Raw genomic sequence first — 17021 nt, forward strand, 5'->3', positions numbered from 1 at the left:
GCATCTCAACCCAATTTAGCAGGGATCTTCAGTTTTAAATACTTCAGAAGAAACAGAAAGATAATTATCTGCAAATTACGCAAGCCAAACCCCACAGAGATATCAGTATTTCACATCTCAATATTCAAACTGCAGAAACATGGCCATGATAGCCATCAGCTAGCTGAGTTATCGAGACTAGCTAGCCAGGTCATTTGATGCTTTACAGTATGATTAGATTAAGATTCAACTTTATTGTCATTGTGCAGGGTACAAGTACATAGCCAATGAAATGCAGCTTTTTTTTTTTCACATATCCCAGCTTGGAAGGAAGCTATGGTAAGAGCACAGGGACAGCCATGATACGGCACCCCTGGAGCAGATGTGGTTAGGGGCCTTGCACAAGGGCCCAACAGCAGCAGCTTATCAGTACTAGGACCTGAACCCGTGATCTTCTGATCAGTAACCCAGAGCCTTAACCGTTCAGCCACCACTACCCCACAAAAAAGTATTCCTCGCCCAACGTGGGGCTCGAACCCACGACCCTGAGATTAAGAGTCTCATGCTCTACCGACTGAGCTAGCCGGGCACGTGATGCTTACGACGGTCTATAGGTAATGTTCAGGATAATGTGAAAGGGGCAAGTTTTGCTAGACAGCTAACCAGCTGTTGCAGTTTTGCTAGACCGTTAACTGTGTAGCTACACACGTTTATGAATTAACATGCGATAGCTAGCTAGCTTTATTTAAAAAAAAAATAAATAAAATACCCTAGCAAGCTACTGAAAACCCAACTTAGTTTGGCTAAGTTAGCTAGCCACGTAACATTTCCTTTCTTTATTTACTGGTATAGTGTTGTTTAGTTCACCTGGCTAGTTAACAGAATTGTTCAAAAAATACATTCATCAGGAGTAGAACATTTTCTGAGAAGTTGTGTCAATTGTACGCATATAAAAAGTAATTTGTAATGTATTTACTCAAGTAAATTTTCATTTGATGACTTATTTACTCAAGTTTTCTCATAATTTTCTTAATTAATACGTTTATTATTAAAGTAGCATTACATTTACTCAAGTCAGTGTGGTTTGTACTCTTTCCACCACTGCTAATCACAAATAAACATTACTTACTACGTCTATATTTATTGGACAGTGGACCATTATAAACACAGTAGGCTGATTTATGATTTTTTTTATTTTAATAACCAGGTCCCAGGAGTGTATGCACATGGAAAGCTATAAATAAATAAATAAATAAATATTGTAATAAAAAATAGCAAGTGTAATTAATAAATTTAAAAAAGGCTACTGAAGAAGTATTCAGAGGAAGAAGAAGAAGAAAGAAAGAAAGAAAGAAAGAAAGAAAGAAAAAGAAAGAAAGAAAGAAAGAAAGAAAGAAAGAAAGAAAGAAAAAGAAAGAAAGAAAGAAAAAGAAAGAAAGAAAGAAATAATCTAAACCATTAAGGCCTAAATGTGAATTGGTTTGTTGCAGTGCCATCTTCTGGACAAACTGTGTGCAATTTAGTGCAGTCTCTTCATATTGGCTATTGGCTCTTAAATTGTGACTGGCAGTTGATTGTTTATAATAATAGTTTTATAAACAATAATGTTAAAAATAGGACATATGCCAGAGAAATTTCCCCAAAGTTCAATTTCCAAAATCAAGCTGTTGAGAAGTTATATGAATTTTCCATTCATAGCGCCCCTAGTGGTCAATCATGACATTTACAGTCTGAGAAAAGTGCTCCAAAGACCATGTGAGCCAAGTTTTGTGAAAATCATAAACTGTGATTGTGATCACAGAATAAATCTTATTTAGCGCATACAGATAAAGACCTAGATGTAAGGCCATACAGGTTTCTTTTGTTTTTTGTAATAAAACAACAACATTTTATTAATTATTTTGAGGCCTATTAGACATAAATATGAATGACTATGAATCTTGTCAACCTCTCATATATTCAATGGCATGCAAATAGTTTATCAATAACATTAACCCATTTGGCAAAAAAAGTCATGTTTCACACTTTTAAGCAATATATTTGTGTAAAACTTACATACACTCACCGTCCACTTTATTAGGAACACCTGTGTACACCTGCTCATCCATGCAGTTATCTAATCCGCCAATCATGCGGCAGCAGCACACTGCATAAAATCACGCAGAAACAGATCTAGAGCTTCAGTTAATGTTCACAGCTAACATCAAGTGTGAAAAGTGTGATCTCTGTGACTTGAACCATGGCATGGTTGCTGGTGCCAGATGGGCTGGTTTGAGTATTTCAGAAACTGCTGATCTCCAGGGAACTGTTTCACACACAACAGTCTCAAGAGTTTACACAGAATAGTGTGGAAGAACAAAAATCAGAGAATGACCAGATTGGTCTGAACTGACAAAGTCTATACTACCTCAAATAAACATTCTTTACATCCGTGGTGAGCAGAAAAGCATCTCAGAATGCACAACACATCAACACATCAGCCACACCTTGAGGTGGCTGGGCTACAACAGCAGAAGACCACATCAGGTTCTGCTCCTGTCAGCTAAGAACAGGAATCTGAGGTTATCATGGGCATAGACTCGCCCATACTAGACAGATGAAGACTGGAAAAAGACCAGGTGATTTTTTTTTCTAATCTTCAACTGTCCAGGGTCGATGAGTGTGTGCCCGAGATAGGCTTATTAGCAGGTGTACCTAATAAAGTGGACAGTTAGTGTATCTGTGTAAAGCGTCTCTCATATATATATATATATATATATATATATATATATATTTCAATAGCATGTAAACTGAATTATTATTCTAATTTTCTAAATTAAATCTTGGATATATGAATTGTTTTAGTGCCCCTAGTGGTCAAACATAATGAAACATCAATAAAACTCGTACAGACATTAGACAACACTCGCTAGTAATCCCATCACATAAATTTATGATGCGTCAATATATTTTCCTAACAACTAATGTACTCAGAGTTTAATAAAAATCAGAGGTAACACTATACATGCATTCCGTTGGCTTTGTACTTTGTTCTCCGCTCAATAACAATAAAGTTGAATCTAATTTTATTTAATCTTATCAAACTTAATATATCAATCCCTACATGCAGCTGCCACTCAAAATAAATAAAAAAATGAATAAGTAATAATGCCTGTATGACTATCATAAATTGTGCAAAAGGAGAGTGTGTGTGGACAAAAGATTTAAAAATGTGATCTTTTTAAAATCAACCATATTCAGTGGATCCATTGTTTTATTGTTTCTTGCTGTGGTTTTTCAACATCATTGTTATGTGCAAAATATACAATCTTCGCAAAACACTTAATTCTATACGCACGATTCGCTGAAACTACATGTAAATATTTGCAAACAAATGGTCATCATACTTGACAAGAAGTCATACACCGTCATCTAGTGGATAGAAATGTTATTGCAAATTTCACATTATTTTAGTGCCATGATGCTCAAAGAGAGATCCATGAAAGCATAGACGGGGGGTTTAGTTACAGTGGTATTGAGTTCTTTTAGTTGTTGTATGTAATGTTTGACTGGTCACTTAAATGGAATGGCTTTAATCCAAAGTCAAAAACAAGTTTTAATTAAAAATGGGTTCTCTGAATGGAAAGTTCAGAAACAAAAAACTGTCTTCCTAAACATTTAAATAAGCCAGATGTTTGAATAGCTGGATTATGTGAATAATAGATCTCTGCTGAGGGGTCCATTATTTTTTCACAGTTAAAGTGGTCCCTGTTTTCTAAACCACTGTGTTAGAGTAAATATTGTAGTATGTTGTAACTAACCTAGCTAAACAGATAATTAGCTGAATACAGGAAGATGTGAAAGTATTTTTAGGAAGCAGTACTCCCAGCTAAAAAGACTAGAGGTGAGAACCTAAAAGAAAATCTAGGTTTTTCACATACACAAGCCATTTCTTGTCACACACACAACACAGTAACTTGAGACGTCTCTTGAACTCTAGACTGGAGTCTGGATGTCAGACTGGATGTCAGACCAAAAACCAAGCCCTGAAATCCAAGGAGCACTCCGTAGACCTCCGTGATAAAATTGTGGTCAGATATATGTTTTTTTTGGGAAAAAAAAACACTTTCTTTAAATGTTCCCAGGAACACAGTGGGCTCCATCATTGTGAAATGGAGGAAGTCCACCAGGAAGCTTCCAATAGTCAAGCTAGAAGGACCCTTGGTCAGGGAGTTGACCAAGAACCCAATGGCCACAGAGCTTCCTCTGCTGAGATGGAAGAACCTGCTGGAAGACAATCATCTCAGAAATAATCCATCAATCAGGCTTTATGGTAGAGTGGTTAGACAGAAGGAACTCCTTCTGTGTAGTCAGGAAGTCAGGAAGTCAATTTAAACCATTTTAAATTAAATCTATAACAATGAAGTGTGAAACAAGCTGAAAGGGTCTGAATACTTTCTGAACCCACAGTATCTACAGCACCATGAACTTTGTTCTAATTCTTTTTTCTATACACATGATTCAAATGTTTCATATAAAAATGCTAAATTTTCAATGAGCATGTTACATATTTGAAAACTTCTTTTATGTTCTTTACAACTTTGAAATTATTTAGTTCACTCACGTCTTTATTTAGTTTCCTCATATCTTTTGAAGTAAGCCCTATGTTATTGAATAGATATGCATCAATGTACTAGTTCATTATATACTTTGAATATATAATGTTATGTATGCATAGAGAATTACACAATTGCCTTTTCACCAACTGAAAAACACATTTTTGTTGTAGAGACTTAAGGCAATTTCAGTGAAACTCCATAAAAGAAGATGGATACGTTTGTCTTCAAGACAAAAGTACATAACAAAAGGAATAAATACATTAAATTTAAACTTAACGATCTTGCAACTTTGTGTAGACAACATGGAATTAGATTTTTTTAATCACTAGAGGACAAATTTTTAAATTAACATTGCCTACAAATGTGAAACGTTTAGAAATTCACATTTGTTAAAGAAAAATCAGGCTTGTTTTATTAAAAAAAAAAAAAAGTTAGGGTTGAGGTTTGTTCCATATGTTAGAAGACACCTAGCAGTTTTTTGTGCAGCAGAATGTCTGTACTGCCCCTGGTGGTGTGGAGACACAATAGCAGTACTTTTGGTACACTTTATTCAGCTTGATATTAAACTCATTTTAACAATGTGAAATGATAATCAGATTAGGCGTTCGGTATAGGCGTTCATTCTAGTACTTATTAGAAGCTACTTGTCTTGTGATATATCCTGAATATTGTAGCCCTGCTGTCTCAGGTTTAAACTTTGCTCTCCAGTTAATAATGGAGATGTTTTAGGATTACAGTTGTATTTCAAGATAAAAATCAGAATGTAATCTTTCAATACTACACAATATGCTATCTAGCTTTAAAAAATGTTAGTTCATCCAACTTCAAGGAAGTTTGAGTCATGGCCATACTTCATCTCTTTAGGCAAACCAACCCAAATTGTGGTGAAAACTGTTCTATGATCTTGAAAGTAATATTTCACAGTGCTAATGGTCCAAGGAACCTAGTGGCCATGCCCATTCTTAAGTTTTAGTCAATGGATATACTCTGGAAAGTGGTTTGTCTATAATAAAGGGTGCCCTAGAAATCAACTGATTTCTGCTACCTGACAAGCATAATAAAACCAGTAAGGACAGTAGACAGTTGGCATGCAAAACTGTCTAGGATTCTGTGTATCTTTACTGCTGAGGTACCAGATTTGTGACCATGAGCATGTCATCACACAAGCAGAAAAAAAATCAAAATCACCCAACATTGCTTCAACAGACAAAGAGGGGACAACCCCCAGGACATTCATTCGCTTGTCTTCAAATGAATCAGCTGTAATGGAACAGATGTAACCTGCTTTTCTAGGACCTTTACCAAAACAGGTGTATCTGCTGATGGGAATCAGATTGTTCAAAACATTCCTCTAGGAATAAGGACAAAGAAACGACCTGTATCCCTTAGTACAGCTCCCGACACCTCCTCACCCTCTGCTGAGATGACCACTGTATCCATAGCCATAAATTTCCTATATATTTCTTATATATCTCATGGTTTGTATTAGAAAATACCTTAGGTTCTACTACCGACAACAAAGGCAACAGGTAGACCTTTTCTGGACATTCTATGTGATGCTAAAATCATATGCAACATTAAATGTGGTGCAGTTAGTGCATTTGCACCCCCTGCTGTTGAGATAAACAGACTTTTATTTATTTAAATTATTTATTTATTTACTTATTAAATGTTTATCCGTTATTCTGTAATTTGACTTTGCATTGCAAATTAATTAAAAGTCAATTGACAGAAAAAATTGATTTTTAAAATTCAAATTTTAAATATAAAGAATATATTGATATGTATTTAAAATGTTAAATTTCTACCAACCTTCATCAATCTCATATTAAACCTTTCATTTGCTATAGGACTATAAGCTATTAAAATCCTTATACCAAGCTAGTTATTACAAAGCTTATTAGCGACAGTCAAATAACTATTCGGTAAGTATTTATTTTTAAACTATTTAATGTTGTTCATATATGCTATATTTAGCTGACTGCTCCATAAGACTTCCTGAAGTGACACACATCTAAGTATGTGCATATGTACACAATGTACATATTCTTTAACCATTACGTGACAATTAGCATACCTAACAATCTCTCTCTCTCTCTCTCTCTCTCTCTCTCTCTCTCTCTCCACATTCTACTCCTGAGATGCCAGTGATCCTGACCCCTTCTGCTCACCGGACTTGCCTGATCCATCCTGATACCCTACTTCTGGTTGGAGTTCTCATCTCTTTAAAACCACTTGCTACTGCTGAGGATGGCCCCGCATGGACAGCCTAAAGTCGCATGAGATTACTGTGGATGGTAACACTTAGAAACCATAAAGATGGCATTGGACTTCAACTGATATGAACAGTTTTGCTATAGTAGCTTAGGACTACAATTGCTTTGATAGCATTAGGACTGCAATTCCAATGAGCAGTTTTGCACTCAAGTTTCCATCAGTTAACAGCTGATAACTTCACCAAAATAGGCTCGATGTGTAAACTATAATGAACTTTTGGTGTTACACAATTGCACTTTTTAACCAAACAGTATACAGTTTAGAAAGGAATTATTTATAACTGCACTATCAGTTGTCTCCCAGATGAGGATGGGTTCCCTTTTGAGTCTGGTTCCTCTCAAGGTTTCTTCCTCATATCGTCTCAGGGAGTTTTTCCTTGCCACTGTCGCCTCTGGCTTGCTCATTAGGGATAAATTCATAAATTTAAAATTAATATCCTGAATTTATATATTTCTGTAAAGCTGTTTTGTCACAATGTCCATTGTTAAAAGTGTTTTACAAATAAAATTGAATTGAATTGAAGTAATGGCCAAAAGATGAAAACGCTCCTAGTAGAGTGGTATGTCATGGTAAGAGCTGAGTTTCTAGCCCACCTATAGGCCATGGTGACCCACACAAGGGAGCCCTTCATGTCTTTCCTCCAGTTTTATCTGGCATGGCTGCAACTTTTTATTCCAACCAACCAGCAGCCACACCTGACTGAAGGCAAAAATGAACAGATTAAACAGGTGGAATCAGGTATGGTTCCTGATTAGTTGGAATGAAAATCTGCAGCCAGCCCTTTATTGAAAACTTTATTGAAAACCCTTTTCTATGATAAAAGAACTATTGGTCTGATGAAGTCAGTTGATTGATTTATAAATTTGGTCAGAAAACCTGGGTTTAACCACAAGATTATCCCAGAGTCATCTGGCCATCAATGCCTGCAAGGTGAACCTATCACCAGAACATGCAGTTCTCCCTGTCTTTTTCCTCAAGTGATTACTGACAAAAAGACATGTCAGATGTGCAAGATCAGCAAGATCAACAAGATCAGTATTTTGCATAGGCTCATAAGGAGCAGCCATAAGAACTCTGGAGATCCCACACTGGGGTCTTGGGTATAAGGGAGATAATGGAGGCACCTTGCCACATTCACAAAGGTTGTAATCAGAGAGATGCACTGCACTTGCCATCACATACATTATTAGTGTAACTGGGAGTTTGAAGCTGTCTAGCAGTGCCTAAAGAAAAGTTAGTACATTGGCAATTGAACAATGCAACGAATCCAGTTGATGAAGGACACACCATTTGTGGAACAGCAACAGGGGCCCATGCAAAAGGGACTCTTGCAATTAGAGTATTTCCTGGACTGCTAGGTCACAATCCTTAGTTTGCGATTCATTCTGCGGGGACAAACCCATAGTCACAGGTGAAAATTGATATATCTGACGTCACAACACTGTCCAAAGGGACCAACATGTGGTGAAATCTCAGAAACTGAACTTCAATTTCAGCTGTTTGATGTGTAGTAATCTTATGTGATGGTGCCCCACACCTCTGTCACATCACACTGCTTCCCAGCCAGTAAGGGCCCATGGTGGATATTTTTTCTCTGATGGGGCACAACTCCAAAGTGCACACTTTTTTGTTGGAAAAGCCTTGCATCTCCAGCAAGCTAAAGCCTTTGCTCCTTTCACTGAGATGAAAACACATCTCTGTTTGTGCCAACTGGCATCCAGCCATTGACAACCCACTTTGGAAAACTCCTTTCTAGAAAGTCCAAGGGGACTACTGGTGTGGCTGCCATCAACCATCAGAGAATCTGAGGCAGGCAGAACCTTTGAAGTTCTTTGTTGGAACTTGGGGTTGTGGTGACCTAAATGGACTGGCATGTGAACAGTCCATTTGGTCTTGCTGTGTTCATGATAATGAAATCTGTGCTGTCCTGTGCCTCTTTTACGGCAAATGACCCTGATAAAGTGGACTGTCTTGCATAAACCAGGTGGGTGGACAGTTGCCCCATATCCTGGCCTAGGTATCCAACAGGTAAGAGTGGGGTGAGGTTAGATCCTCCATAGTGGGGTCAACTTCTATAGATTGGAGAGATTATTACAGTGCAAGCAGTAAAATGTCTTCCCTGTATTCAGTGTCACACACAATGTAATATATTATCTTGAGAACTTGCAATATCAGAACATCTGCATCCAGTTCTTGTTTCATCTGAACTAGTTCCATCTGAACTAGTGCCACATATAATGAGAACACCAGCAATGCAATTCAGTCCTCAATGGCAGCCCCAGCCTGACCTGCTTGTGATCCATTATATTAGCCAGCACATGTATCACAGAACTGAGGCATGGTTGAGCTTTATGCTCAAATCCTCCTTTAAAGTTCTTAAATCAATTCTTGCACTGAGGCACTGCAACCTCCATGACCGGGTCCAACCCTACTCAGGCTTCCAGCATTTTAAGAGTGGCAGCAGTGCCTGTAAAACTAAAAAGGCTGACCTAGACCCATTTATCAGCCATTGTTAAGTTGTACATGTGGTTCATCTACTAGGCCATTATAGGCCCAAAAGAATCTCTCAAGCACAGCTGTAGACTTAAGATCCTCGCCCTCCTTTTTTTTTTTTTTTTTGCATTATTTGTATTTAAAGTTTTTGGTTTTTTTCTTATGTCCTGTTTAAAGTATGTCAGAGGTTGCTGGGAGGATTTGCAGAGTAAGAATTCCATTGTACTGTGTAACAGACTGTTTCCTTTACATATGACAATAAACTCTTGAATGTTTGAATCTACTCTGATGAATATTGCAGATACTGCACCATACATCAACTATTTACTCATGATACTGGATTACTGATCAGAAGGTCCACCAAGCTGCCACTGCTGGGCTCTTGAGCAAGGCCCTTAACCCTACTCTGTTCCAGTGGTGCCGTATCTTGGCTGACCCTGCGCTCTGACCCCAGCTTCCAAACAAGCTGGGATATAATGTATATGTGACAAATAAAGGCTTCTTTTTCTTTAAAAACTTTGTGACCTTGTTGGAAGGTCTCGACATGGTGCAGACATGAAAGTATTCAGGTGACTCACCGTTTAGGAGGACTGAAATAGAACTGCCATTCTATCAACATTCCAGCCAAAATGGATGCCAGAAACCAGTTCCTCTACATTAGCTAAAGTGTGTTTCCTCTAGGTTTTTGAGGTACTAAAGAATTCCAGAATTATCCTGAATAAGAAAAACAAAGTTCTCATACCACTGAGAAGAAAATAACAGAAGGAATGAAAACTGGTGGTTACTTAATTGCAGCACATGGCAAAGGTGTAACCACTCAAAAATGGAGATTGAGATGGACGTTGTACATATTAAAATTAATATAGTTTTCAAAAAAAAAAAAAAATCAAACAGCTAAGCCCCAAATATTTACACCAAATCTCTCAAAATTTGCTGGCACCTTTAAGTTCATTCAATTTTTTTTTTTTTACTCAATGTAGAAAATCTCAGTTTGGATGCTTACAACATATTAATCTAATTGTGGGTGTCCATTTTTACTTTTTCTCCAAAGTCTCTTATTAAAATATTTGTGTTTGGCCATAAAAAAAAATTCTGGATTACTGTATATCAACTGCAATCTTTAATGCAGCAACTATGGCCTAAAGCGGCCATTTTGTCACCCATCACTCTTCATGCATCAGTGCAGGAGTTTATTGTATTTATTGTAGCTGTTTATTGGGGAAATCAAGAGAAGATATGCCCATTTCCAGGAGTGAGACACTTCACCAGCAATGGACATAACATTAACAGTATTTCCAATAGCCTTGCTAGTTGTTGCTGTGGCAGTAATAAAGCAAAGAAGAATGATTTTAAAAACAGAATCATCTACACTTTCTGAACTGTAGAGCTCCAACAAATGACATCACATCCTACAACTTTGGAAACACTTTGCTTGCACAGCTGATAAAGTATGAAGTTTACACACTAGACTCTTTAAAGTTTTCAAAGTATTTAAAAAAATCAGCTTGTTTTACCTGGACACTGCTTCAGTTTTGAGATGGATGGACATGTCCAAGTTGAGGGGATTCTGGGCTTCTTCTGAGCTTGCTGCACAATGCATGGTGAGTCTAATCCATTTCTTAGAGTACAGAGCAGTCTATAATTCTATTTCTTTTAGCAGGAATTCAATCGGCAAAACAAAAAATTATTCACTAGCTCTTGAGTGTCTGGCTCAGATATGTTAAATATATATAAAATTGAAACTGTCTGAGGTTCCTGAGGACTGGCTTGAGATCCACCAATCAGAACCAACTTATTTATTTGGAGATTTTAGTCCAGTAGGCCATCAGTTAAATCATTGATTAGACACATGCAGAACTTCAGATCGCAAGTGAAGGACAGGCAAAGGCATAAGGGCAAGCAAACAAATGCCTTTTAGTAGCTTCCATACTAGAGAAGGAAACACCAAAAAACAAACTGGCATCAGTTTTCTTCTTTAGATTACTGGCAGTTATAACTAACAATATGGCTCATTACTGCCACCTACTGGAGCATGTTCTTTCGATGACGTAAGGAGTAATACACTTGGAGGCATGCAGTTATAGGAAAATAATCAGTGACATGATGGTGTAATGCAGCCTGGCGCAAAGCGAAGTTACCACCCCGAAGTTGAATTTCCTTCCCAAAGTGTTTAATTCCTCTTACACTACAGCAATTTGCCAATGATTACTTTTTTTCAATAATTAATGAATGACACATCATACTTTTTTACAGTTTGTGATTACATTTAATGTTGTGGAATGTCTGTAAAACAAGTTACCTCCTGTTATCACTTACAGCTATAAACTGGAAACCTTGCTTGCTTACTGTTACAAAATGCTGACACTGGAGACTCCTTCCATAAAGGTTAAATATGGAAGGAGGCTAAAGCACCATGCCACCCTAAGAAGCAACAGTAGTTATGGAAATGTTATCTCTATATGATAGAGCAGATTTATTTAAATTACTTGCTGAATAAAAACTGTCCTTCAGTGTCCAATAGCTATCTAACACATGACCTCATTAAGCTATGTAAAAGTGGTGTTCTATTTATGAAAATAATTAGAAATCGCCGTAGTCTATGTAATGCTATAGTCTGTAATTCTATTACTAGCATTATAATTATATTAATTATAATTATTATTATGTGATTGTGAGTAATATCAGAAAGTGCATTTAAACATATTATACCCTGAAATTAGACATGTGAACTCTACACTATATACTATATACTTTATACTATATACTACTGCTGCAACAGCGCTCAACGACTTCCGTCCAGTCGATCTTTCCCCCATCCACGCCAAGTGCTTTCAGAGGCTGGTCCTCTCTCATCTGAAAGCCTGCCTACAACCCTCACTGGATCCCCATCAGTATGCTTATCATCATAACAGGTCAACAGAGGATGCTATTACCTCAGCGCTTCACTCTGCCCTGACTCAGGAAAATAACAACTCTTATGTGAGGATGCTATTCACTGACTTTAGCTCTCCATTTAATACTGTCATTCCATCTTTGCTGATCTCCAAAACTCTCCAGTCTTGGTATCAGCCCCACTCTCTGCAACTGGACTCTGGAATTTTTGACCAACAGACCCCAGTCTGTTAGAGTTGGCAACAACTCCTCCTCCACCATCATCCTAAACACCGGCGTACCACAAGGCTGCGTTCTGAGTCCTCTACTCCCTCTTCACCTCCGACTGCGTACCTGTGCACAGCTCCAACTCCATAATCAAGTTCGCAGATGACACTACGTTGGTTTGCCTGATCAGAGATGATGACAAGACAGCCTACAGGGAAGAGGTTCAGCATCTGGTAACATGGTGTGCCAATAACAACCTCGACCTTAACACCCAGAAAACCAAAGAACTGATTGTGAACTACTGGAAGTCCTTGAGGATCCAAAAACACACCTCTATCCCTGTTAATGGGACTGAGGTACAGCGGGTCTCTAGCTTCAAGCTTCTGGGTGTCCACATCTCTGCTGACCTTTCCTGGAACTTCAACACCTCCTCTCTTCTCAGAAAGGGGCAACACCATCTGTACTTTTTGAGGAGACTGAAGAAAGCTCACCTTGCTCCTCAGATCATGGTGAACTTCTATTGCTGTACCATTGAGAATATCCTTACAAACTGAATCACAGTGTGGTACAACGACTGCACAGTGTGTGACAGAAGGCACTAGAGCAGGTAGTGAAAACTGCCCAACACATCACTGGAACACAGCTGCCCTACATTTCAGTCATTTACCAAAAGCATTGCTTGCAGAAAGCGAGAGGTATTATCAAGAGCACCTCCCATCCTCACCATGGACTGTTTGTGCGTCTCCCATCTGGAAAATGCTATGCAAGTCTGTGTTGTCACACAAACAGACTTATGAACAGCTTTTTCTCCTCAACTGTACTAATGCTGAGCTCAGCTTCTAAGTGTTAACTGCCAGCCTCCACCTAATAACTAAACATTAGCATTAGACACTACTGTTATCTGCAATTATTTGCAAGTACGTGCACCTTACTGCATTATCTGTCAATACTACAATTATTTATATCATACTGTTATTGCTCATTATTGCTATTTGCACATCTGCTTTTTTATCTGCTGTATATATCCACTCCATCATATTGCATGCATCATGCTGCTTATCACTACCTGTGTACTGTTTATCTCAACGTACTGCACCATAACTCTTATTTATTCCATTTAACTTCATTACCATTTGCATTACTGGTGTACATCATATTGTTTATCTTTACCTGTACACTGTTAACTTATTGCACCATAACCTTGTTAACTCATTTTAACTTATTTGCTGTTTGCACTACGGGCTGGATGCTAACTGCATTTTGTTGTCTCTGTACTCGTACTCTGACAATGACAATAAAGATGAACCTAACCTAACCTACTATATTAAAAAAAACATGCAATTCCTATACAAATCCAAAATTAACATGTGAAACAAATGAATTATACATAAAAATGTGAAAATAAATGAATAATCATGTGAAAATGAATCAGGTGTAAAAAAAGAAAAAAAAAAGAAAGAAATTAATTTATGTGAAGATAACATTTACATTTACATTTATGGCATTTGGCAGACGCCCTTATCCAGAGCGACTTACAATAGTGCTTTGAAGTCTATCAAAAATACATTCTGATATTGGCTCGCTAGGTCACAAACTAGGAATACCATCAGTCCAAAAACTCTGTTGGGGAGGTGATTTTTTTTTTTTTTTTTTTTTTTTTTGTGAAAGTGCTAATTTAAGTATTTTATGAAGAGGTTGTTTGAAGACTGCCAGTGACTCAGCTGTTCGGACATCTAGGGGAAGTTCATTCCACCACCTTGGTGCCAGAACAGAGTCTCGATGCATTTGGCTTTGTAGGCGAGCATCAGTGTTTTAAATCTGATGCGGGCAGCTACAGGAAGCCAGTGGAGGGAGCGCAGCAATGGGGTGGTGTGGGAAAATTTAGGAAGGTTGAAAACCAATCGTGCAGCTGCAATCTGGATCAGTTGCAGAGGACGAATGGCGCTCAGAGGCAGACCTGCCAGGAGTGAGTTGCAGTAGTCCAGTCTTGAAATGACAAGTGACTGAACAAGCACCTGTGTGGCCTGTGAGGAAAGAAATGGACGAATTCTTCTAATGTTATAAAGGAGAAATCGACATGAGCGTGTTAGATTAGCAATGTGAGAGGAGAAGGACAGTTGATTGTCCATGGTTACCCCAAGGTTGCGTGCGGTAACCGAAGGCGAGATCAGAGAATTGTCTAGGGAGATTGCACGATCCTGAGATGGGGATGAATCACCTGGGATGAACAGCAGTTCAGTTTTGGTGGGATTAAGTTTCAGCTGGTGAGTTGTCATCCATGATGAGATGTCAGCCAGACAAGCTGATATCCGAGCAGAAACATGAGAGTCTGAGGGAGGGAAGGAGAGGATGATTTGAGTGTCATCTGCATAGCAGTGGTATGAAAACCCATGTGAGGATATGACCGCACCAAGAGATCGAGTATAGAGGGAGAACAGGAGAGGACCAAGTACTGAGCCTTGTGGAACACCAGTGGAGAGTCTGCGAGGAGCAGATGTGGATCCCCTCCATGTCACCTGATATGAATAAGATAAATTAATCATATGAAAATGAATTGTGTAAAAAACCATGTGAAACTAGATGAATCATGCAAAAGAATTATGTGTAAAAAGAATCATATGTGAAAATAAAGGAATCATGTGAAAGTGAGTGATTGGAGAAAATTCAGGGGTAAATTTCACACATGAAGTTCATGCGTCTTTCCTGTAAGGGGAGATTTGTAATGATATTTGAGGTGGCAGTTAAACATAGATATGAGACGTGGTGGCTCAGCGCTTAAGTCTATGAATTACTGATCAGAAAATTCAAATCCCAGGATGCCAAACTGTCACTGTCATTGACCAAGGCCCTTCTTCTTTTCCTTGACTCAGTTGTAAGTTGCTTTAGATAAAATCATCTGCCAAATTAATAAAATGTAAATGTAAATGATAGGAGCACATTCCAAGACAAAAATAATGTCCTAATAATTTTATAAGAGTATGCTTGTTTTTTGAATTTTGTAAATTAAAATAATTTATAAATTGACAAAGCACAGTTACACTTAAACATTTACACTCAAGTGTAAAAAGAACTGCAATGATTCATCTACCATTTTTACCTGCTATTAGAGCAATAAACACAAGGGGGCAGCAACGTCTAATGATTACTTTGGCTACTGGAAAATTGATAAAGACAACTGAAAAACTGGAAACCTTTAATGGTTCTTCAGTTGTCTCTATCAGGGAACCCTTTAAGGCTCAAAGTGGAAACTCCAGAGCTTTTCTCTATGAGAAAGGTTTCCACATGGAGCACTTTTAGGATGTAAAGTACCCTAGTACCCAGTTTAGTTAAATTTTAAACAACTGACAGGTTCTAGGTATTAAGAAGAAAATAATGAGCCATCATTTGGAGTCTGAGAGTTAATTAAAACACTCTAAAAATAAAACACTCTAAAAATATAGAACGCTTAATGGTTCTTCGGTTGTCCCTCTAGAGGAACCTTTTCTGTAGAACCATACGACAACAGGGAACTTTCTTATCAGAAAGGGAATACTTCTAGCAGATTAAGAATCCTTAATCATCCCGTGAACTCTCACAGAAGAAGATCATACTGAGTACCAAGACATTAAAAAGAAATGCAATGATAAACACCTGACAGGTTCTATGTATTATAAAGAAAATAATGACCAATAATTTCTTTAACCCTCCGGTTATATGCAAGTTTCAGCAGTGGGGTCATATTAACCCCAAATATTTTAATATACGATAAATTACTCAAAATGTTACTTGTTTTTATTTCTTGATTACTCACACTGTTCCTTCTGACCAATATTTTAAATATAATATTAGGACAAAGCAATGGCTTTTACTATTTAGATATTTTATTTGTACATTTAATTAATTGCTACGTCTACATAGAAAAATCACATATTACACCTGCAAAATCACAAATGATCACAAAATTAACTAGCATTTATTTGAGCTTTTTGTATTCTCAGTGTGTTACATTAATTAATATGTGTTAAGTCTTGAAGCATGTGTATTTACTAGATATTTAGGAAAATAATAATGTTTATTACATTTGGAGGGTGTGTTTTATGAGTCAAAACTATTTTTCTGGTGTTTTTGGGAATTAATATGAGAAAAATAGTTTTGAATAGTTTTATTTTTAAAAAATAGTTTTGACTCATAAAACACACACCCCAAATGTAATAAACATTATTTTATTATTTTGTATATATATATAGGAGGCATGGGAAAAAAATATGAACAAAACTGAAAACATATCTTATATATTTTGCTATTTTAGGTTTGTAAATTTAGATTTATTACCTCTGAAAGCGATGCTTTTTGATTCATGCTTGTAAAAATGTGTGTACTGTGTTTGTAAATACATTATTATATTGTTTTCACAAATACTAGTTTTCTTCCTCACTAAAAAATAAAGTTTTCAGATATATGGAACAAAAATTGGCCTTAATATTATAGTGAAATAAAGAAAAGGCTCAGATTTGGCCAATAAGGTACGAATTATATTTGCTTAATAATTTGGCAATATCATGAGAGAGAGGGAGAGTCAACAGAAAAAGGTAAAAC

At 37.2% G+C, this 17021-nt stretch overlaps 1 non-coding gene across 1 annotated transcript; it reads right to left on the reverse strand.

The window, feature by feature from the left end:
* Positions 1-495: 495 nt before the first annotated feature.
* trnak-cuu (transfer RNA lysine (anticodon CUU)) lies at positions 496-568 on the reverse strand. Its single transcript has one exon. It is a non-coding gene; the product is annotated as a tRNA-Lys (tRNA).
* Between the last annotated feature and the right edge of the window lie 16453 nt (positions 569-17021).

This window comes from Pangasianodon hypophthalmus, chromosome 4, assembly GCF_027358585.1.
Source record: "Pangasianodon hypophthalmus isolate fPanHyp1 chromosome 4, fPanHyp1.pri, whole genome shotgun sequence".
Classification (NCBI taxonomy): Eukaryota; Metazoa; Chordata; class Actinopteri; order Siluriformes; family Pangasiidae; genus Pangasianodon; species Pangasianodon hypophthalmus.